General features: G+C 39.4%; 1 protein-coding gene across 2 annotated transcripts in view; it reads right to left on the reverse strand.

Moving 5' to 3' along the window:
• The window catches only part of myt1lb (myelin transcription factor 1-like, b), a 318,608-nt gene that overhangs the window by 242,127 nt on the left and 53,365 nt on the right, over nt 1-23,116 (reverse strand). The window lies entirely within an intron of this gene.

Raw genomic sequence — 23,116 nt, forward strand, 5'->3', positions numbered from 1 at the left:
AAACTGTGAGTAATAATGGAACTTTAACAGCCACATTAAATAACATCACCAGATTTTTACCACCAAAAAAATATTGCTAGAATCCCAGGAATAGAATCTAAACCAAACTTGGAAACTCTAATCCATGTCTTCTTCAACAAGTTGGACTTTGTGATGGTCTTCACACTGAGTTCTCTAAGTAAGTTGTAAAGAAGCTGCAGTACATTCAGTATACTGCTGCTCGAGTCCTGACTAGAACCAGCAAATACAACCATATTAGTCCAGGGATCAGTTCACCTCACTGGCTCTCTGTCACTCAAAGATTACACTTCAAAAACAACTCCACTCATGTACCTTGGAGCCATATGAATCCAGAGTCAGGATGAAACATGCTGAGGATGCATTTTAGTTTTTGATCCTAAAATTTGGAACTGTCCAGAAGGTGTGAGACAGGCCTCTACTTTAGGAATAATGAAATGCAGGCTGAACATTTTTGTATTTAACTGCGCATATGCCAACTGATTTTATCTTCACTCTTTGCTTTTAATTGAATAAATTAGTCATTATTATGATGAGTTTTAGCATTTGTAAAGTACTATGACCTGGACCACTGAGCTTCTACTCAGACTGAAATCAAAAATCCATGTCAAATTCAAACTAAATACTTGAATTATTGTTTAATGTGCTAGTCCACTTGGATAATAAAAAAAATAACATTTTAAGCACCTGGACTATTTTATATTCACAACAGAGTTGGCGCACATCCAAGAGAAGGCGAGTTGTATTGCTATTAACTGACCTAATTAAACAAATGTGCTTGCACATAACTGGTAAATTCTTATTTTTCAAAATACTTAATTCCAGAATTGTTCAGTTGCAATTTAAAAACAGATCCCGAGAATTAAATACTAAGTTGCCATGAAAATAAATAAAGTGCTCATGTAACGAGATAACAGCGCTGATCTCACACAAAGGAGATAAGCAAAATCCAAAAAGTGCATTTTGTGAAAAATGTAAAAGTGATCAGATTTGCTGTTTGTTGTGAACGCAAAGACCAAAACACAATTTATGTCGACAAGACATACATTTACATAAACAACTGCCAAACAAATTAATAAACTAAACAGGAATAAACAGATGGCTGTGTTTAAGTCAACGTGCACACATTTTGTCAGTTTACTCAAGTGGAATTCTTCATAAGGCGTCATACACATTTGGCCTGAAAACCAACTAGAGCTGACTTGGTCGTATTATAATGCGGTCAATTAATCTAGCGATATATTAAGTGCATAATGATGTGTACATTCTCTTTAAATAAGCGCGCACTTACACATGAAACATCATTAATGTTGTTTGGTTTTTTTTAAACGCCTGTGCGTGTTAATAAGGCGCCTCTACCGCTGCACAAAATTAAACCAACACCCGTAACGCAAAGTTTTGCGTTAAATAAGCTTTATAAACATGAGATAATGTCACACATTTGTTATCACAAAAACCAAAAAGCTGAGATGAACCCGTCCACACACAAATGCTGAAGCCGGAAGATTTGAAAAAGTAAATTTTGGCCGTTTTGCAAAAGCTCAGTTTTCAAGGACCACAGGCAACAAAGGCTGACGTTTTTGTCCTTTCAGTACATTTTTGCTCTATTTTGGCCTTGGTATTTGTGCCGTTACTTAATTATTCATGAATTTTCTAAATATTAATTATTTTTTCATCTTAGATTTTAAAATGTTAATGTCCAATTTTTCACAGGTGTACGATACACTGGCAGTTCTACGACAATAAATCCTTTATGTTTAAAGGACATAACACTTTTTTTTGCTCAAATCTCAGTCAACTTCAGGCCTAAACAAAAATACCTAACATGTAATCCTTTGCCTTTTTATCCATTGATGTCACAGTTTTCAATTAGCATACATTTGCCTAACATAAAACACTTTAATGTCTAATCACGTGGCCTTCAAAAGGGTAAAAAAAAGAAGAAAAAAATGACATGTTTGATATTTTTGTTTAGAGCTGACTTTTATTCAGACATCTGAACACAAAAGGTTTTAAGACTTGTATGTCCTGTTTGGCTTTGAAGGGTATTACAATTGAATTTCCTCAGATGATTAAACTAGGGCTGTCAAATGTAATGCATTATTAGTGGTTCTCAAACATAATAACCAACATTAAAATACAGTAACGTAGTAGGCCTAAGTATTCATAAAAAACAAGTCAGAGGTTTTATCTAACGAACATATTTATTTTTTGGCTACTGTAACATTACAGTAAGACTTTGAAAATCAGAAAATAAAACACTACTTTAATCAAGTGATTATTTGGCGTACCACTAGATGAAGTCTGCTTACAGTTTAAGAATACATGCAACTAACTAATGCGATTATTCACAAAAACGTTGCATTAATCATGTATACACGCAGATTAATTACGTAGTTTAGTTGAAAGGCGGCCTGGGTTGTTATACAGTCAGTGACCAGGTCAATACATACATCATTGCAAAGATGAGTGATGAGACTGACTGGTGTGCTCGGGGAAACATTTAACTTCAACATGCACCCTGACTGGACTTTATATCAAACTGTTACCAAGTTTTGAGCAAAAACATGCAATGTACATCCATTTTCGACCGCTTATTCCCTTCGGGGTCGCGAGGGGCGCTTGAGCCTATCTCAGCTACAATCGGGCGGAAGGCGGGGTACACCCTGGACAAGTCGCCACCTCATCCCAGGGCCAACACAGATAGACAGACAACATTCACACTCACATTCACACACTAGGGCCAATTTAGTGTTGCCAATCAACCTATCCCCAGGTGCATGTCTTTGGAGGTGGGAGGAAGCCGGAGTACCCGGAGGGAACCCATGCAGTCACGGGGAGAACATGCAAACTCCACACAGAAAGATCCCGAGCGCAGGATTGAACCCAGAACCTTTGTATTGTGAGGCAGACAGACTAACCCCTGTTTCACCGTGCTGCCTATGCAAAGTACAACATTTCAAAATGTTCCTGCATGACATTCTGACATAACATTTGTGTCCAAATATTATGTTCAGTTAAAATATGTAAGTAATTAAGTGCAATTAATTGTGATTAATCCAATTTGAAAAGTGTGATTAATCAGATTTTTTTTTTTGATGATTGTTTGACAGCACTAATTCAAATATATATTTCAGTGGCCTAAGATACATCAGATTGTCTGGGACCCAATTTTGGTCTCCTGTGACTGACAAGAGAGGGCTCAATCAAGGGTCATGTGATCATCACCACCACCAAGTGCGTGCTTGATCCATTTAATGTTAGGACAAGGGTCGGTTCTCCATTTCTTCTGCTGTCAAATATGTTTGATACTCTTTCTATTTTAAGCGAGAAGATATAAAGAATGCATCAAAAAAGATAATTTAGCCTCTCCTTTGTAGCTACTAAAAGATTGGATGTTGTGTGGAATAGCAGGGAACAGAGATTTCAGGGTTTGTTGCTGACATTTTGGACACTGTAATCATAGATTTCTTTAATAAATACGATTCTTTAATAAATATCAAAGACTAAATATTTAAATATGCCAATATAGATTGACAATTGTTTTCTTGGTACTGTGTATTGTTTTGACAATATTTAATTTGTAACAGAGGTTTAAAAGGCGTTGGTGTCCTGGTATAAAAAGAAGGTGTGAGGAAACAGGGTGCACAGGCAACTGAAGTGTGACAGTCTGCGAGAAGTGCAGCGGCGTGTGTAAAATCTATATATGTGTGAGTGTGTTTGGCTGCTGGGGGAGTGAAGGTCACCCTGAATGGCTGTGTGTGTGTATCAGTGCGGGTACCTTTGGAGCGTGTGCGATGGCACTTATCGTCTGCATCCACCTCCATCTGCAGAGAAGGCACAGACAAGCTGTTGAGCGCCGACTGCAGACAGCATCACTTAATTATCTTTAATTTAGATATACGTTCTTTTTGGTTCAGAGCGCGATTGTCCACTTGTCAACCATGCACTGTGTCGCACATGAGAAATTTGGGACGTGTGTGACTGCCAGACAAAAAACAACTGTATTGTACAGCTTACCTGCACTATAAATTATACTAAATCTGTTTAATAACAGTAGAGAAACCCAATCACTGGTTCTTGAGGTACATGACACCTTACCAAAAACCCTGATTCACTGTCTTTTTCCCCTTAAAAACGGGTCATCCTATACTGTATTTGGGTTTTAGAGAGTTACAGCTTTTCTACCTCCCACTTACACACAATAATAACAAATAGCTCAAAGTTTGTTTAGCTAGTTAGTAGTGTTGTAACGATACCAATATTTTGGTAGCGGTACTGGTACTAAAATTATTTTTATACTTTTCGGTACTTTTACAAATAAAGGGCACCACAAAAAATTGCATTATTGGCTTTATTTTAACAAAAAATCTTAGGGTACATTAAATATATGTTTCTTATTGCAGTTAAGTGCTTAAATAAAATAGTGAACATACAAGACAACTTGTTTTTTAGTAGTACGTAAACAAACAAAGGCTCCTAATTAGTCTGCTGACGTATGCAGTAACATATTGTATCATTTATCATTCAATTATTTTGTCAACATTATTATTATTAAGTGGTAGAAAATAAATTATTAATCTACTTGTTCATTTACTGTTAATATCTGCTTACTTTCTCTTTTAACATGTTCTATCTACACTTCTGTTAAAATGTAATAATCACTTATTCTTCTGTTGTTAGATACTTTACATTAGTTTTGGATGATACCACAAATTTGGGTATGAATCCGATACCAAGTAGTTACAGGATCATACATTGGTCATATTCAAAGTCCTCATGTGTCCAGAGACATATTTCCTGAGTTTATAAACATAATATACATTTTAAAAAAACGAAAGAAGATGATGTGATGCCAAAAAATATTGACATAATCATAGTAGTATCGACTAGATACGTGCCTGTACTTGATATCTATACAGTGGATGTTAGGTGTAGATCCACTAAAGGCGTTTGTTTACATTTTGATGCCGGTGAGCTACGGTGTGTAGTCAAGCATGTTGAGCTATTCCTCGTCCTGCAGGGATGATACTTGTAAGAAACATACTTTATTTGTCGCCATGGAGACCAGGATTAGTGATTTAGAAGTCGTTAAAACCCTGCCGACGGCCGATGGACGTTAGCCGCTAGCTAGCTACCCATGTCTTAAAGCACCTCTTCCGGTGGCCGTTTCAGTGTTATAACTTCACCTTTATTGTTAGTTTTTAAGCCAAAATGCGTCCGTTCTCCCTTTTCTGTCTACACACTGTGTCTGCTTGTAAGTACTCTGTGATTGTGCGCTGCCGAACATGCTCCTCTGCTCCTAAACCAGCAATGTCACGACGTGACTTCGACACGGGGGGTGGTGTGCGGGACCGGTACATTTCAGAGACGGTATAGTACCGAAAATGATTCATTAGTATCGCGGTACTATACTAATACCGGTACTATACTAATACCAGTAAACCGTACAACCCTACTAGTTAGCAAACAAAACAGCTTTATGGTAATTTTGAACTATTGCTGAAATAGTGCTGTCCGACCAAAACAATGCTGGCCACCTAATTGGCAACAAGAGACAGGTGTGTCTCCTGATTGCCAATCAGGAAACAGGTGAGGGAAACAACACTCAGGCAGAGGTAAAGTGGCTTAGAGTGAAGACTAACAGGAAGTGGAATGAAAAACAAGAGTGCTGGACAAGAACTACAAAACAAAACACAAGAAAACAATAAACACATGCTCAACTGTCATGAGCGGTCATGACATAAAAGAAAAATAGTATTCATTTTTATTGCATCTACCAGTTGCTATTTCACTGATAAAGAGAACATTATCAGATGTGTCATTAATTCTTTTTTGTCTTTTACAATCTTGAAAAGGAGGTCAAGTCAAGTCAAACATTATTTCTATAGACCATTTAAAACATGGGTGTCAAAACTCTGGCCCGCGGGCCAAATTTGGCCCTTGAGGCGATATCAAATTAACACTAGAGCTGGCCCGCCGATTATATACAGCGGCGGTGCCACGGTAACACTGCATTCACCGCTAATTCTCATACTTGCCAACCCTCCCGGGAGACTCCAAAATTTCAGTGCCCCTCCCGAAAATCGTCACGTCTGCTTTTCATCCAGTCCAACGAGTGCTGCCCCAGTCACATAATACGTGCGGCTTCTGCACGCTCACACAAGTGAATGCAATGCATACTTGATCAACAGCGATACAGGTTACACTGAGGGTGGTCGTATAAACAACTTTAACACTGTTACAAATATGCGCCACACTGTGAACCCACACCAAACAAGAATGACAAACACATTTTGGGAGAACATCCGCACCGTAACACAACATAAACACAACAGAACAAATACCCAGAACCCTTTGCAGCACTAACTCTTCCGGGACGCTACAAGGTGTGTGTGTGTGTGTGTGGGGGGGGGGGGGGGGGGGGGTGTAGAGATAGGAGACACTGTGCAGGTAATATGATAATTTTGTAATATTAAAAAAAACAAAAACTATTGCAGGTAGGAAGAGCACAGAAAGCTAACACCTATCGGTAGTGTAGTCACAAAACAATGAAAAACATCCAGCCCTGTCCAGATGCGATTTGGCATGTGAAATGTAAAAAGTAATGCATTTCAAGTGTTGCTGCTCTTGGGGAATCATCTTCCAAAAATTACAGGGTGAAACAAATGATCTGTCATTATCTGGTAGCTCTGCTGCCTCTCTGTTTTTTGTTGCAGTGCCTGGTTTCTGACTATTGAAGCTATCCAGTCCATTCACTCTGTGCCAGTAGATTCATGATGGTTTACCCTTCCAGTTGTGTTCGTCTCCACTGCTTTGGCTCCACTCACGCTTCTCGTTTCCTGTGGCTCTGCCCCGGTGCTGCTGTGTGGTGTTTCCTCTCCACACCTTTTGTGTGCATTTTCTGTTTTTTCACACCTATTGTGTACATCCTTAGTTATTTTTCTTCACTCCATTCTGAGTGCGCTTTTTGTTAATACTGTTAATATTTTTACTCTGAGTTGGGGTCCTACTCCGGCAAAGCCGATCGTGACAAATCTACTGGCATGGCCAAAATGGACCCCGCAGAAAAGTACCCCTGTTAAGCTCACTGGTTTTGGACAGATTCTTGTTAATCACGACCAGCTGCTGTGTGAATTGACGGCCGCCTTCTTGACGGTGTTGGCCAATGTTGTTACCCTCAGCGTGTCGATCAGACCAGCACTGTGAGTCACCCGGAAGGGAGTCACGTCTGGAACGGGACCTTTTCACCCTCACCAGCGGCTATTCCTCCCTTTCACCAGTGAGTCTGGCTGTTGCGAACAGTTTCTTCATCAGTGCTTGTTAGTACTTGATCAACAGCTTGGTTCTTATTCCTGGCTAAATAGCTTTTATCATGAACTTGCTATCAGACAAAGCTGTCGCTTGGGCCATGGCAGTTAATAAGAATTATTCTACTGTGCGCACGCCACTACATTTGTTTACTGTAGAAATAATGAAGGTTTTTGATCACCCCCTAAAAGGTCGATAAGCAGGCAGCCTCCTGCTGGACTTTAAGCAAGGCAAGCTCTCTGTGGCCGCATACTCCATATACTTCCGTATTCTAGCTGCAGAAAGCGGATTTATTGACGCTGCTTTAAGCAGCCTTTTTCACAAGGTGACAAAAACTGCTAACCTTGACACACTCATTGACTTAGCCATTCGTCTAGATAAGGGGTGTCCAAACTTTTGGACTGGGGGGGCTGCGTTGGGCTAAAGATTTCGGCAGGGAGGTTGAAAGCCAACTGCATGCAAAGTAACCATATATATATATATATATATATATATATATATATATATATATATATATATATATATATATATATATATATACAGGTAAAAGCCAGTAAATTAGAATATTTATGTATCTACTGGACCGACACCAGTAGATGACATGGCACCCCAAACCATCACCCAACCATGCAAATTTTGCATTTCCTTTGGAAATCGATGTCCCAGAGTCTGGAGGAAGACAGGAGAGGCACAGGATCCACGTTGCCTGAAGTCTAGTGTAAAGTTTCCACCATCAGTGATGGTTTGGGGTGCCATGTCATCTGCTGGTGTCGGTCCACTCTGTTTCCTGAGATCCAGGGTCAACGCAGCCGTCTACCAGCAAGTTTTAGAGCACTTCATGCTTCCTGCTGCTGACCTGCTCTATGGAGATGGAGATTTCAAGTTCCAACAGGACTTGGCGCCTGCACACAGCGCAAAATCTACCCGTGCCTGGTTTACGGACCATGGTATTTCTGTTCTAAATTGGCCCGCCAACTCCCCTGACCTTAGCCCCATAGAAAATCTGTGGGGTATTGTGAAAAGGAAGATGCAGAATGCCAGACCCAAAAACGCAGAAGAGTTGAAGGCCACTATCAGAGCAACCTGGGCTCTCATAACACCTGAGCAGTGCCAGAAACTCATCGACTCCATGCCACGCCGCATTAACGCAGTAATTGAGGCAAAAGGAGCTCCAACCAAGTATTGAGTATTGTACATGCTCATATTTTTCATTTTCATACTTTTCAGTTGGCCAACATTTCTAAAAATCCCTTTTTTGTATTAGCCTTAAGTAATTTTCTAATTTTGTGACACACGGAATTTTGGATTTTCATTTGTTGCCACTTCAAATCATCAAAATTAAATGAAATAAACATTTGAATGCATCAGTCTGTGTGCAATGAATAAATATAATGTACAAGTTACACCTTTTGAATGCAATTACTGAAATAAATCAAGTTTTTCAAAATATTCTAATTTACTGGCTTTTACCTGTATATATATATAAATGTGTGTGCGCGTGTGTGTATACATATATATACATATATCCATCCATTTCCTACCGCTTGTCCGTTTCGGGGTCGCGGGGGGTGCTGGAGTCTATCTCAGCTGCATTCGGGCGGAAGGCGGGGTACACCCTGGACAAGTCGCCACATATATATTTATATATATATATATATATATATATATATATATATATATATATATATATATATATATATATACTAGAGATGCGCGGATAGGCAATTATTTCATCTGCAACCGCATCACAAAAGTCGTCATCCATCCGCCATCCACCCGAACCAACATTTTATCAAAACCACACCCGCCCGCACCCGCCCGTTGTTATATATCTAATATAGACGATGCAAGGCATTAGTGAGGTTATAAAGCTTTTGCCTGTTAAAGAAAGGAGACTGATGCAATGTAGCAGAGACATTCAATGTGTGCCACGCATCTCTTGGCCACGCATTCGTGGCTAAGAGATATTAATGCGTGATAATATTATTTATCATTATTATAATATTATTGTCATTTCCATTAAGAAAGTGTTGACTATTGTTGCCAATGCCCTCAGATCAGGAGTGCGTTCCTCACACTTTGTGTGCGCAGTTGCAGCAAGCCGAACGAGGCTTTTAAGAAGTTAAAAAAATGTTTTAGAAAGACTAGGCCTATATTTTCGTTAGGTAAAAAAATTTTCTGAATTTATTTCAATGAATATTAACTTGTTAACGTTATAATGCTCAAATAGGGACGAGGGCGGGGTGCACAGTGAAGCAGTGAACAATTTTGCAACAAAGATGAACCTTTATTGATTGATCTGCAGCCATGACAAAATATCAGACAATCTCCATTGTCAACGACAGGCAGGAAAATAAAGATAAACACATAGCCTATGTTCTAGGCATAGGCTCATACGTTTTTAAGTTGAAATAAAAAAAATAAATAAAAAATGTGCCTCATAAGCCTTAGGCTGTCAATCACGCGCACAAACTTAAATTATACAATAACATATGTATGTCATCTCTATTTAAACAAAAATAAATTAAATAAATAATAATAACAAATTACCTGCAACTTATTGGCCAAGGCAAATAGCTGAAGGGGGGAAATCAAACCCATCAGACTGCACTTTATCATCAAACTTGAATTATAATGAAAATAGACGGTTGCGACAAACAAAGCAGGCTAAATATCCTTACATTGTCGCCAATCGGAGATGCGCTTCACTTGAAAGCGAGGCCAAATAATTATTCACACATAGTACTATATCTCGAATAGAAAAAAAACACAATAAACAAAGCAATTGCCTTAATTCCTTTGCATTGTAGTGCGCCCAAACAACACGTAACCATCAAAATTATTTAGCTGACCGAACTCAATATAGGTTAGACATGGGCTTATTTGGTATAGCCTATCGGTAACGTAGACTAATTCGTTTAACATATCCAACCGTATGTCTACTTACTTTTTTTTTTGTTAGCACTATGCAGGAATAAAATGGCATCTACAGTGCCAGGATTCATGCGAGAGCGCCTGGCCTCTAAAATGCGCCCTGCTGCGCTGAAGAAGCGCTCACTTTCGCCACTGTTGCTGGGACGCGGTGCCTGATGAAAAATTGACTGTTTCAAAGAGTGCTGCTCGTTTTTCGTATGTGGGTAACAACATTTAACTATGTATATATATTTCCGAATTGGTTCAACCGCAACCCGCCCGCATCTATTTAAAATCTATTTTTACCCGCCCGACCCGTGGATAATCCGCGGACTCCGCGGTTGTGTCCGCAAACCGTGCATCTCTAATATATACATATACATATACATATACATATGTGTGTGTAATTTATATCTATATATATATATATATATATATATATATATATATATATATATATATATATATATGTATGTATGTGTGTGTGTATTCGGTCTCCCATGGACTAAACATCATAATCCCAGTATTGATTGGGATCAGACCACCGTTTTGAATTGAAGCATCTTTTGCCTCGCTAATTGTTTGTGTTCTGCTGTTCCCTTGACGGCCACGCCTAGCCATGATAATGAGACCATTAATCTGTCAGAAGTACCTGCCGAATATCACCTCCTCAAACAGGTATTTAGTAAAAATCAGGCTCAGTCCTTTCCCCCACATCGTCCTCACGACTGTTCTATTAAACTTCTCCTGGGGGCATTGTTACCTGTGACAAGACTCTTTAATGTGTCAGGTCCGGAACAGTCCGCATTAGGTGACTATATGTTTTTGTCTCTCACGGCGGGTCTCATTTGCCCCTCTTCTTCTCCATTGGCTGATAAGTCTTTGCGGCCCTGTATTGACTATCGTGATTTAAATGACATAACTGTGAAGAAAAGCTGTTCTTTACCACTTACGGATTCGACATTTAGTTCATTATCTTCTCCTGCCATTTTTAGTATACTAGACTTACACAATGCTTATCACCATACTTGCCAACCCTCCCGGATTTTCCGAGAGACTCCCGAATTTCAGCGCCTCTCCCGAAAACCTCCCGGGAAAAATGTTCTCCCGAAAATCTCCCAAAATTCAGGCGGAGCTGGAGGCCACGCCCCCTCCAGCTCCATGCGGACCTGAGTGACGTGTCGACAGCCTGTTTTCACGTCCGCTTTCCCACAATATAAACAGCGTGCCTGCCCAATCACGTTATAACTGTAGAATGATCGAGGGCGAGTACTTGGTTTCTTATGTGGGTTTATTGTTAGGCAGTTTCATTAACGTCCTCCCAGCGCGGCAACAACACACAACAACAGCAGTCACGTTTTCGTCTACCGTAAAGCAGTTCGTCTGCCGTAAACAGCAATGTTGTGACACTCTTAAACAGGACAATACTACCATCTACTGTACATGCATATGTGACAATAACATCTAGGGCTTTTAGAGAGTGCAGTGCACAACTGCACACACAACACGGAGACGAAGCAGAATGCATCATCAGAGAGGGTGTTCAGCATGGTTATGGTCCTATCTTGTCGATTGCATTGTACCATATGTCCCGGCAAGAAATCTGCGTTCAAAGAACTCCGGCTTATTAGTGATTCCCAGAGCCCAAAAAAAGTCTGCGGGCTATAGAGCGTTTTCTATTCGGGCTCCAGTACTATGGAATGCCCTCCCGGTAACAATTAGAGATGCTACCTCAGTAGAAGCATTTAAGTCCCATCTTAAAACTCATTTGTATACTCTAGCCTTTAAATAGCCCCCCTGTTAGACCAGTTGATCTGCCGTTTCTTTTCTTTTCTCCTCTGCTCCCCTTTTCCTTGAGGGGGGGGGGGGGGGGCACAGGTCCGGTGGGCATGGATGAAGTGCTGGCTGTCCAGAGTCGGGACCCGGGGTGGACCGCTCGCCTGTGCATCGGCTGGGAACATCTCTACGCTGCTGACCCGTCTCCGCTCGGGATGGTGTCCTGCTGGCCCCACTATGGACTAGACTCTTACTATTATGTTGGATCCACTATGGCCTGGACTCTCACAATATTATGTCAGACCCACTCGACATCCATTGCTTTCGGTCTCCCCTAGAGGGGGGGGGGTTACCCACATATGCGGTCCTCTCCAAGGTTTCTCATAGTCATTCACATCGACGTCCCACTGGGGTGAGTTTTTCCTTGCCCGTATGTGGGCTTTGTACCGAGGATGTCGTTGTGGCTTGTGCAGCCCTTTGAGACACTTGTGATTTAGGGCTATATAAATAAAGATTGATTGATTGATTGATTGATAAAAATAGTGACATAGAATAGAACAAGGATGGACAATTCAACCCTTAACTCAACAATGAGTAGATGAGTGTTATGTGTGTGTATATGTGTAAATAAATGAACACTGAAATTCAAGTATTTCTCTTATATATATATATAGCTAGAATTAACTGAAAGTCAAGTATTTCTTATATATACAGTATATATGAAATACTTGACTTGGTGAATTCTAGCTGTAAATATACTCCTCCCCTCTTAACCACGCCCCCAACCACGCCCCCCACCCCCCCACCCACCTCCTGAAATCGGAGGTCTCAAGGTTGGCAAGTATGCTTATCACCTGGTGAGAATTATGGAGGGGGATGAGTGGAAGATCGTTTTAACACCCCTATAGGACATTTTGAATATTTAGTTATGCCTTTTGGCCTCACTAATACGCTTGTGGTTTTCCAAAATCTAATTAGCAATGTCCTTAGGGACATGATCAATCAGTTCTGTTTTTGTGTACCTAAATGACATTCTTATCTTTTCCAGAAAGCGCCAGGAACATGTCGCAATGTCCATCTCGTCTTGCAGTGGTTATTGGAGAATCGGCTATACGTCAAAGATGAGAAGTGCAAATTTCACTCGCCATCAGTGTTATTTCTGGGTTTCATCGTGGAGAAGGGCCATCTTAAACCAGAATCCAGGTAGTGGTCAAGTGGCCATCTCTTACATCAAGGAAGCACTTGCAAAGTTTCTCGAGTTTCGCTAACTTCGATAGGCGATTCATCCGCAACTTTAGCAGCAAAGGTGAACCCTTGACGAGGCTCACATCCACTAAGGTACCTTTCCGGTGGACCCCAGATGCCGAGGCCACCCTTTCTTCGCTTAAACAAAACAGCAATTCTTAAGCACGTTGATCCTGCTTTACAATGTTTTGTCGAGGTTGATGCATCGGATACAAGAGTTGGAGCAGTTCAGTCCCAGCGTTACCCGGTCGACCAGACGATTCACCCTATAACATCCATTTGCTTTAATCGATCAATGCGTGCATCATTACAGTAGATCCTTGTGTTCAATACAAGCAATCTATTCATCATCTAAATTATTTCTAATCAATCCCTTTACTACATTTGTCATTCATCCCTCATTCATCTGTCAAATCGATTCCTCATAAATCTATCCCAAATACATCAATTTGTCACTAAGCTTTCATCAACCATTCCAGCCATTATCCATTCATATGCATCGGACAGTCGTCAAAGTCTCCATTTGTCTGTTATTATCATACTTTTCATTTATCGCACCTCAAACTTTGTATTCACTGAAGTACCAATCAAAACTTTGGCACACCTTTATCTTCAACAACATGGGATAGTGTGTGCCAACTTCCTACTGGCACCGTATATTCACATGCAAGTCAGCATATGATTGATTCTCAAGTAAGTTGCCTGCAGGTTAGATTTGTGCCTCAGGATGAAGGTCTTCTCACTTCACAACAACACATTAATTCTTTAGGGGCCTAAACACCTCTGAACAGGTATTTTTAGATGTCCCTAAATATTCATGCCGGCTGGGTTTAGAAGATAACAGGGGCCGTGACCCTGTTTGGATGTCTCTTTTTATTAAACATGATTTATTAATACTACACTTAGGCCACTGTCGAGCCCTTCAATCTTAATGGTCTGTTTCTTTATGAATGCCCATAAATGTTTCAACAGGAGGAAAATAAAATGATGAAATGCAAGGATACCTTGTAAATATTAGCAGGTAAGTTGGGATGGAATGACCTTAAGTCTTTTTTTTTGCAGGGGGAAGATGAGAGTATAAATATGTCTTTGGACAAATGACAGATGATGATGAGCAACTGCCCGGCTAGAACATTCTTCCAGACTGTGCAGCCTTTATGTTTAAAAGTTAGGACGGTGACATTGGCCCAACTTTCTGCTGGTGGATGTGCAGAAGTTCAAACAGCATAGAGCAGGGGTTCCCAAACTACGGCCTGCGGGCCGGACACGGCCCACCGGCATCCAAATATATATATATATATATATATATATATATATATATATATATATATATATATATATATATATATATATATATATATATATATATATATATACACCGTATTTTTCGGACTATAAGTCGCAGTTTTTTTCATAGTTTGGCCGGGCTCCAGTGCGATTTATATATGTTTTTTTCCTTCTTTATTATGCATTTTCGGCAATTGCGACTTATACTCTGGTGCGACTTATACTCCGAAAAATACGGTATATACAGGTAAAAGCCAGTAAGTTAGAATATTTTGAAAAACTTGATTTATTTCAGTAATTGCATTCAAAAGGTGTAACTTGTACATTATATTTATTCATTGCACACAGACTGATGCATTCAAATGTTTATTTCATTTAATTTTGATGATTTGAAGTGGCAACAAATGAAAATCCAAAATTCCGTGTGTCACAAAATTAGAATATTACTTAAGGCTAATACAAAAAAGGGATTTTTAGAAATGTTGGCCAACTGAAAAGTATGAAAATGAAAAATATGAGCATGTACAATACTCAATACTTGGTTGGAGCTCCTTTTGCCTCAATTACTGCGTTAATGCGGCGTGGGATGGAGTCGATGAGTTTCTGGCACTGCTCAGGTGTTATGAGAGCCCAGGTTGCTCTGATAGTGGCCTTCAACTCTTCTGCGTTTTTGGGTCTGGCATTCTGCATCTTCCTTTTCACAATACCCCACAGATTTTCTATGGGGCTAAGGTCAGGGGAGTTGGCGGGCCAATTTAGAACAGAAATACCATGGTCCGTAAACCAGGCACGGGTAGATTTTGCGCTGTGTGCAGGCGCCAAGTCCTGTTGGAACTTGAAATCTCCATCTCCATAGAGCAGGTCAGCAGCAGGAAGCATGAAGTGCTCTAAAACTTGCTGGTAGACGGCTGCGTTGACCCTGGATCTCAGGAAACAGAGTGGACCGACACCAGTAGATGACATGGCACCCCAAACCATCACCCAACCATGAAAATGTTGCATTTCCTTTGGAAATCGAGGTCCCAGAGTCTGGAGGAAGACAGGAGAGGCACAGGATCCACGTTGCCTGAAGTCTAGTGTAAAGTTTCCACCATCAGTGATGGTTTGGGGTGCCATGTCATCTGCTGGTGTCGGTCCACTCTGTTTCCTGAGATCCAGGGTCAACGCAGCCGTCTACCAGCAAGTTTTAGAGCACTTCATGCTTCCTGCTGCTGACCTGCTCTATGGAGATGGAGATTTCAAGTTCCAACAGGACTTGGCGCCTGCACACAGCGCAAAATCTACCCGTGCCTGGTTTACGGACCATGGTATTTCTGTTCTAAATTGGCCCGCCAACTCCCCTGACCTTAGCCCCATAGAAAATCAGTGGGGTATTGTGAAAAGGAAGATGCAGAATGCCAGACCCAAAAACGCAGAAGAGTTGAAGGCCACTATCAGAGCAACCTGGGCTCTCATAACACCTGAGCAGTGCCAGAAACTCATCGACTCCATGCCACGCCGCATTAGCGCAGTAATTGAGGCAAAAGGAGCTCCAACCAAGTAGTGAGTATTGTACATGCTCATATTTTTCATTTTCATACTTTTCAGTTGGCCAACATTTCTAAAAATCCCTTTTTTGTATTAGCCTTAAGTAATATTCTAATTTTGTGACACACGGAATTTTGGATTTTCATTTGTTGCCACTTCAAATCATCAAAATTAAATGAAATAAACATTTGAATGCATCAGTCTGTGTGCAATGAATAAATATAATGTACAAGTTACACCTTTTGAATGCAATTACTGAAATAAATCAAGTTTTTCAAAATATTCTAATTTACTGGCTTTTACCTGTATACAGTGTATATATTTTTATTATTATTATTTTTTTAAATCTGTCCCTTCTAATACATTTTCTACCGCTTGTTACTCTCGGTGTCTTCGGCTTCAAAATTAAGGTATTTATCAAATAAATTGTGGTTGATATGTACAACTTTTAAATCTTTAAGTGACATCTTAACATAGAGTAAATATATGTTTGTGTTTGTTACCACTACATTTCATGCTCACAAAAACAGTGCTTTTGGCAATTTTTGTAATGGTTCAGTAATTTTTTCTTTCCTACTTTATATACATCATGGAAATCATGCTCCTACTTGGGAAAAAACAAATTAATCTTGTTTGTGCGAGTTCAAAATCATATCAGTTGAAATGTTTGAACAAACGTGCGCATTATTTGAAGTTGTTAAGACACTCGGCGAGCACAGTTTTAAACACAGCTTGCGTCAACGGAGAACACTGCAGCGTCAACAGGGAGAGAACGCATTATCTGAGTAAAACAGCAGTAACAATCACGTCAGCAGCAGAAGTCGTGTCGACTCCTGTTGCCGTGCTCCAGCCTCCTCGTGAGAGTTGGAGCCTGGAAACGTGCTTGTCTCTCTGGCTAACCGCGTTGGAGCAGCTTACATGTTCTGTTTTGTTTTTTATCGCTCTGCCTGCTCCGCTGGGGAGAATGAAGGCTGGCCTGCATATTTTAGGATGAGGAGGGAGCCTATTCCATCTCTGCCCAACACAACCTAATTATATATGTACAACGAAAACATTAAAATATTGTGCTGTCGACTTGCTATAGCATTGGTATTATAAATATGTGCAACATTAATAGAGCTTTATTCATATTCAATTTGATTTCAAATTAAATTTTGATAAAATACTTGTAGAATGCTTGTAATTGAATCAGGCAGTATCCGATAACTGTAAATACTTCCCTCTAGAATGGTTCATTGAAAATCTGTCAAAAATCTCTTTTTTTTATTATTTTTTAAGGAAAAAATTACTTTTTCACTTATTAAAAAGATACATTTGGAAAATAAATTTAAAAATTAAACTTTGTACCCACGTATTAATTCAGACAAAGAAAAATAGCAAATATTCATTATACCATTTTGGATTATGTCATGAAAATGAAGCTTAAGCATCTGGGGCATACATCATTTCATTGCAGTTAAAGTGGAACTGCACCATTTTTACTCACAATCCTTATGTGGGACGAGCACACATATGTTTTTCTTTTGTTTAAATGCATTCGAACTCGTAAATAAACATGAGCAAAAGTCAGCTAACAATGAAAGTACACTAAATAATTGTATATTACGCGGTCATTGGGGTCTATGAAATACTAATCGCGTTATTTCCGAGATTGTGTTATATACAAATTCTTATTTTTTACGCTTTTCTTTTGGAAAAAGTTACGCGCTGTAGCTCGCCTCCCTAAACCTGCTTAGTGGATAGTGCCCCCACGTGATGTGACATGCATGGTGGTTTGTGCTCCCAGTCACAGAATGGGGAATGCATTATTCACCATTACATTTGGACATCACTGGGTCGATATTTAGTATTTTTCTTTTTGTTATTTTTGTAAATTCCTTTATGGAGACTTTCGTAAAGAATTACTGTATAAGTGTCACAAATCTGGTTGCATGTCTGCGAAGGTCGTGTCTCCCAGGATGCAAAGGACGGCAGGAAGCAGCTTGCATGTAAGAATGCTTGTTTAATTCCAGTACGAGGCACACAACATACAGGGCGTTAGCCTAATGCAGTGGTTGTCAAACTTTTTTTATTAAGTACTACCTCAGAAAAAACTTTGATCTCCATGTACCGCCATAATGACCAACATTAAAATACAATAGCATAGTAGGCCTAAGTATTCATTAAAACAAGACAGGGGTTTTATTTTACAAGTATATTTATTATTTGTTGCCACTATAACACTACACACAGTTTGAATAGAGGAAAACAAAATAGTTCTTTAATCAAGCGATTGTTTGGCGTACCACTAGATAGAGCCCGCGTACCACTAATGGTACACATACCACAGTTTGAGAATCATTTACTTAGAACAAGAAAGTGTAAGTGTAGCAATGAAGTAAGTAAACTAACACAGGACATGACTGCGAGGCATCGGTTGTTAATTTAGTGAAAAACAATGCGATTGACTCTGGGGGGAAATAAAAACGGGCGAAAATTCTGAGTCGACGGCACAATCACGTTTTAGAGAATGTCAAGTTATATCGGGCCACGTTATATCGAGGGGATTCACTTTATTTCACCTATAAAACGCACTAAAAAAATTTAAAACTTTAATCAACGTTATATATACAAACCCCGTTTCCATATGAGTTGGGAAATTGTGTTAGATGTAAATATAAGCGGAATACAATGATTTGCAAATCATTTTCAACCCATATTCAATTGAATGCACTACAAAGACAACATATTTTATGTTCAAACTGATAAATTGTTTTTTTTTTTTTGCAAATAATCATTAACTTTAGAATTTGATGCCAGCAACACGTGACAAATAAGTTGGGAAAGGTGGCAATAAATACTGATAAAGTTGAGGAATGCTCATCAAACACTTATTTAAAACATCCCACAGGTGAACAGGCAAATTGGGAACAGGTGGGTGCCATGATTGGGTATAAAAGTAGATTCCATGAAATGCTCAGTCATTCACAAACAAGAATGGGGCGAGGGTCACCACTTTGTCAACAAATGCGTGAGCAAATTGTTGAACAGTTTAAGAAAAACCTTTCTCAACCAGCTATTGCAAGGAATTTAGGGATTTCACCATCTACGGTCCGTAATATCATCAAAGGGTTCAGAGAATCTGGAGAAATCACTGCACGTAAGCAGCTAAGCCTGTGACCTTCGATCCCTCAGGCTGTACTGCATCAACAAGTGACATCAGTGTGTAAAGGATATCACCACATGGGCTCAGAAACACTTCAGAAACCCACTGTCAGTAACTATAGTTGGTCACTACATATGTAAGTGCAAGTTAAAACTCTCCTATGCAAGGCGAAAACCGTTTATCAACAACACCCAGAAACGCCGTCAGCTTCGCTGGGCCTGAGCTCATCTAATATGGACTGATACAAAGTGGAAAAGTGTTCTGTGGTCTGACAAGTCCACATTTCAAATTGTTTTTGGAAACTGTGGAAGTCGTGAAAGAGTCTGCACATGTAGCCTATACTCTATGCTGTCATTTTCATTTATCTCCAGATTTTTTTTCTTAATTTGTCTCAGATTTTAATTTATACTGCATGCCATTGTTGACTACTGTGATATGTTACTTTACCTGACTGTGGTAAAAATACATATTTTCAGTTTGCAGCATCATTGTTGAGCACATCTTGAAAAATTTACAGGATATTTTTACTTTCTCTTTAGGTTTTCACACTTCAAAGTAAACAATGGTGATTGCTATGGATTTGCTAATATGTTTTGTCAAATTACAGTAATCATTCATCACATATGCTAAAAAGGTCGAGCAAAATGCCTCAAACATGTGATTTCTTATACTAAAATAGGGTTTTTTACAAATGTGTTTTGTATTTATCAATGTTCTGGGTAAGTCACTCCAATACTGTCTTATCATTTGAAGTACGTGTGAGTGAGATGACAATAACACTGCATTTTTACAAATGCTTGCTTTATTTTGATGAATGGGCATATGTTTTGACCGAAGTGTGCCATTTTGCAAATAATCTAGGAATCAAGAAAATTGAATGTTGTGTTTGGAAAAGTGTGTAAATCCTTTTCAAAAAAGACACACAGTTAGTCAAATTGTGTGTAAGCAAATGCAAAAAACAAATTCATAAAATCACCAAAAATACATAAAATGAAATGGGCAAAATACAAAAAACTAAGGTAACACTTTAGTATGGGGAACATATTCACCATTAATTAGTTGCTTATTAAAGTAACAAAGACTTAATTTAGAGTTATTTGGACACAAGCGGAACATATAAGGGTTAGGGTTAAGGTTAGATTTAGGGTTGGGTTAGGGTTACTAATAAGCAATAAGGGGTTAGGGCTAGGGTTAGTTAACTCTTAGTTAATGGCTTACTGGTTGTATAATAAGGCCATGCAGAATAAGGCCTTAATAAGTACTTAATAATGACTAATTAAGAGCCAATATGTTACTAATTTGTATGTTTATAAGCAACTAATTTATGGTGAAGTGTTGCCAAAACGAAAACAAAATAAATAAATCGATAAAAAAATATTATATATATAATAGTATTCTATATGAAACAACGGTAAGAAAACCGACTTAATGCAGGACTGACATCCTGTTTATGTGTTTGTGAGTGCTTTGGATTTTGCTAATGATGGGGATTGGGGCTGAGAAGGCATCTGTCAAAACATGTCACACAGTTATCAGCGTCTCTTTGTTTCACCTTCAAGTTTTGGGAGAATGTGTTTTACACGTATGGCAAGCAACCCCGCCCTCAGCTGCACACTCACACACAAAGTCGCTCACTCTCACACATTGGTATTCCATGCAGTGCAGCATTACAGAGCCACCAAACCTGCGCCGGCATTATCGACTTTCTCTGCAAATAGCTATGCCATGCATCATCTAGTGACAGAAAACGTGTGCCAACCCGATGCTAAGTGCATGTGAATTAGTGTGAAAGGCTGTGGAGATCTGCACGTCTGAGCGGGCGCTGAGAAAGAGAGAGTGAGAGCAAAGAGCCAGAGAGAACGAACCAAAGAAGATGGAGACAGAAATCCATGGTGAGGAATTTATAAGAAGTGTGGAAAAGCGGCCTTGGCATGAAGAACTGTGATCAGAATGTCATCAGACCAACTTATTATCTGGTACTAAACCAGCATCTGTGCTTGTGATATGTTCCTCTGCAAATGGATTAGGGCTTATATAAATGCGAAACCTCTCAAGTGGAACATTCCTGAGGTTGTACAGTTCACAATATGACACACATTTTTGGGAATAACACGTCTTTAAAGTTGCACAAAAAGCCAAACCGCTGTCATGTATGACATCATGCATCCTCTCTCGGGTGAGAAGCGTCCAAAGTGTGGACCGAAGGCCATTTGCGGCCCACGGCTAATTTTTTAACAGCACACGGAACTTAAAAAAAAATATATTGTTACAAGAAAAAAAGTGCAATAAAAGAGCAAACAGGTATAATGTTATAATGTTCATGCTAATAACACAAAGCTGTAATGGTTACGAAAATTTAAATATCAAAATGTCTTCTTCATCCTTTGATTTATCAGTATGCGGGTCTCAGTGGAAATTTTTTTTCTGGTTTTGTGATGCCATCACAGAAGGGTGCCAGTGATGGTAAAAATGAAAAAAAAATGGAAGTGAAGTGAAGTGAATTATATTTATATAGCGCTTTTCTCCAGTGACTCAAAGCGCTTTTACATAGTGAAACCCAATATCTAAGTTACATTTAAACCAGTGTGGGTGGCACTGGGAGCAGGTGGGTAAAGTATCTTGCCCAAGGACACAACGGCAGGAACTAGGATGGTGGAAGTGGGGATCGAACCTGCAACCCTCAAGTTGCTGGCACAGCCACTCTACCAACCGAGCTATACCGCGAAGTATTTGTGATTCAAGTAGACGGGGCATGCGTCTGTCCTGGCTGCTAGGTACAAGCCTAAACCAAGAATAGTGTGGTGGAATGTCCGAATCTTAAACAGCAACAAAAGTGAATTTAGTACAAAAGTTTTATTTATCCATAATCAAATGGTACAAGGTTGGATTGAATTGCCATGCAAACAGACAACGTCTCCGGAGACGTTGGATGAATCGAGAATCATGCGAATCATGCCTAGACTTGGTCTACTTGGTTATCTATGTGTTTCCCTCGTGTGTCAAGGTCCAGTTGTTTTGGACCTGTTTATTCTGCAACATCCTTGAACCCCTTAGCCATTATAAACAATCAAAACTTTTGTACAATGGTCAGGCCGACCATACGTTCAACTCTAATCCACATATGCTCTTCCAATGGTACAGAATAGGAAAAAGAGAAACGAGCAGAAATTCCACTACTGTGGTGTCCTCCTTAATGCTTTTTGACCTCACTCTCTTTCCGGACTTTGACAGACACAAAATATGGTACAAAGGTCAGAAATTCCACCACAATAGGGTGGCAATGGTTAAGAGTTATTTTTTAGTCAGTTGATTTATTTTTACTGCTACAGTGGAACCTCAGCTTAAGAGTGCCCTTACTTAAGCATGTTTTGAGATAAGAGCTGTCTTTTGGCCAAATGTTATGCTTGAAGTTACGAGCAAAAATTGGAGTTACAAGCATCCCCGCAAATTTCAACGAGAACCCCGTAAGATCCGATCAAAACATCTGGTCTAACTCGCTGGCGTTAGCTTAAAGCTAGAGTTTGACATTTTTGTTTTTCCAACAATAGGAACGAAGAAAGTGAGAGTGAAGGACAGTGCTTAGAAGAAGAAAGGGATGATATTCATCAAATACAAGAAATAAATCATAAAAACATGAGTATGTAGCCGACAAAACGAGTCCAACACCAGCCAAGAATGTTAAAATAATATCTAAATGGTAGACATTTATCCATGAAAATATGGAAAAGCTGCTGATTTTGTGTTTGACAGAGAAGCAGCTCAAAGGAGATACCATAAAAGTTCACTCTCCAAGGTAAATACTGAACTTTATTAATACATTACTTTATACAACTACTGTGGATGTTAGCAGTACTTTCCATTGTATCATTTTATACAATATTTGTTGTCTAAAAG

The sequence above is a fragment of the Nerophis lumbriciformis genome, linkage group LG08 (assembly GCF_033978685.3).
Source record: "Nerophis lumbriciformis linkage group LG08, RoL_Nlum_v2.1, whole genome shotgun sequence".
Taxonomy (NCBI): domain Eukaryota; kingdom Metazoa; phylum Chordata; class Actinopteri; order Syngnathiformes; family Syngnathidae; genus Nerophis; species Nerophis lumbriciformis.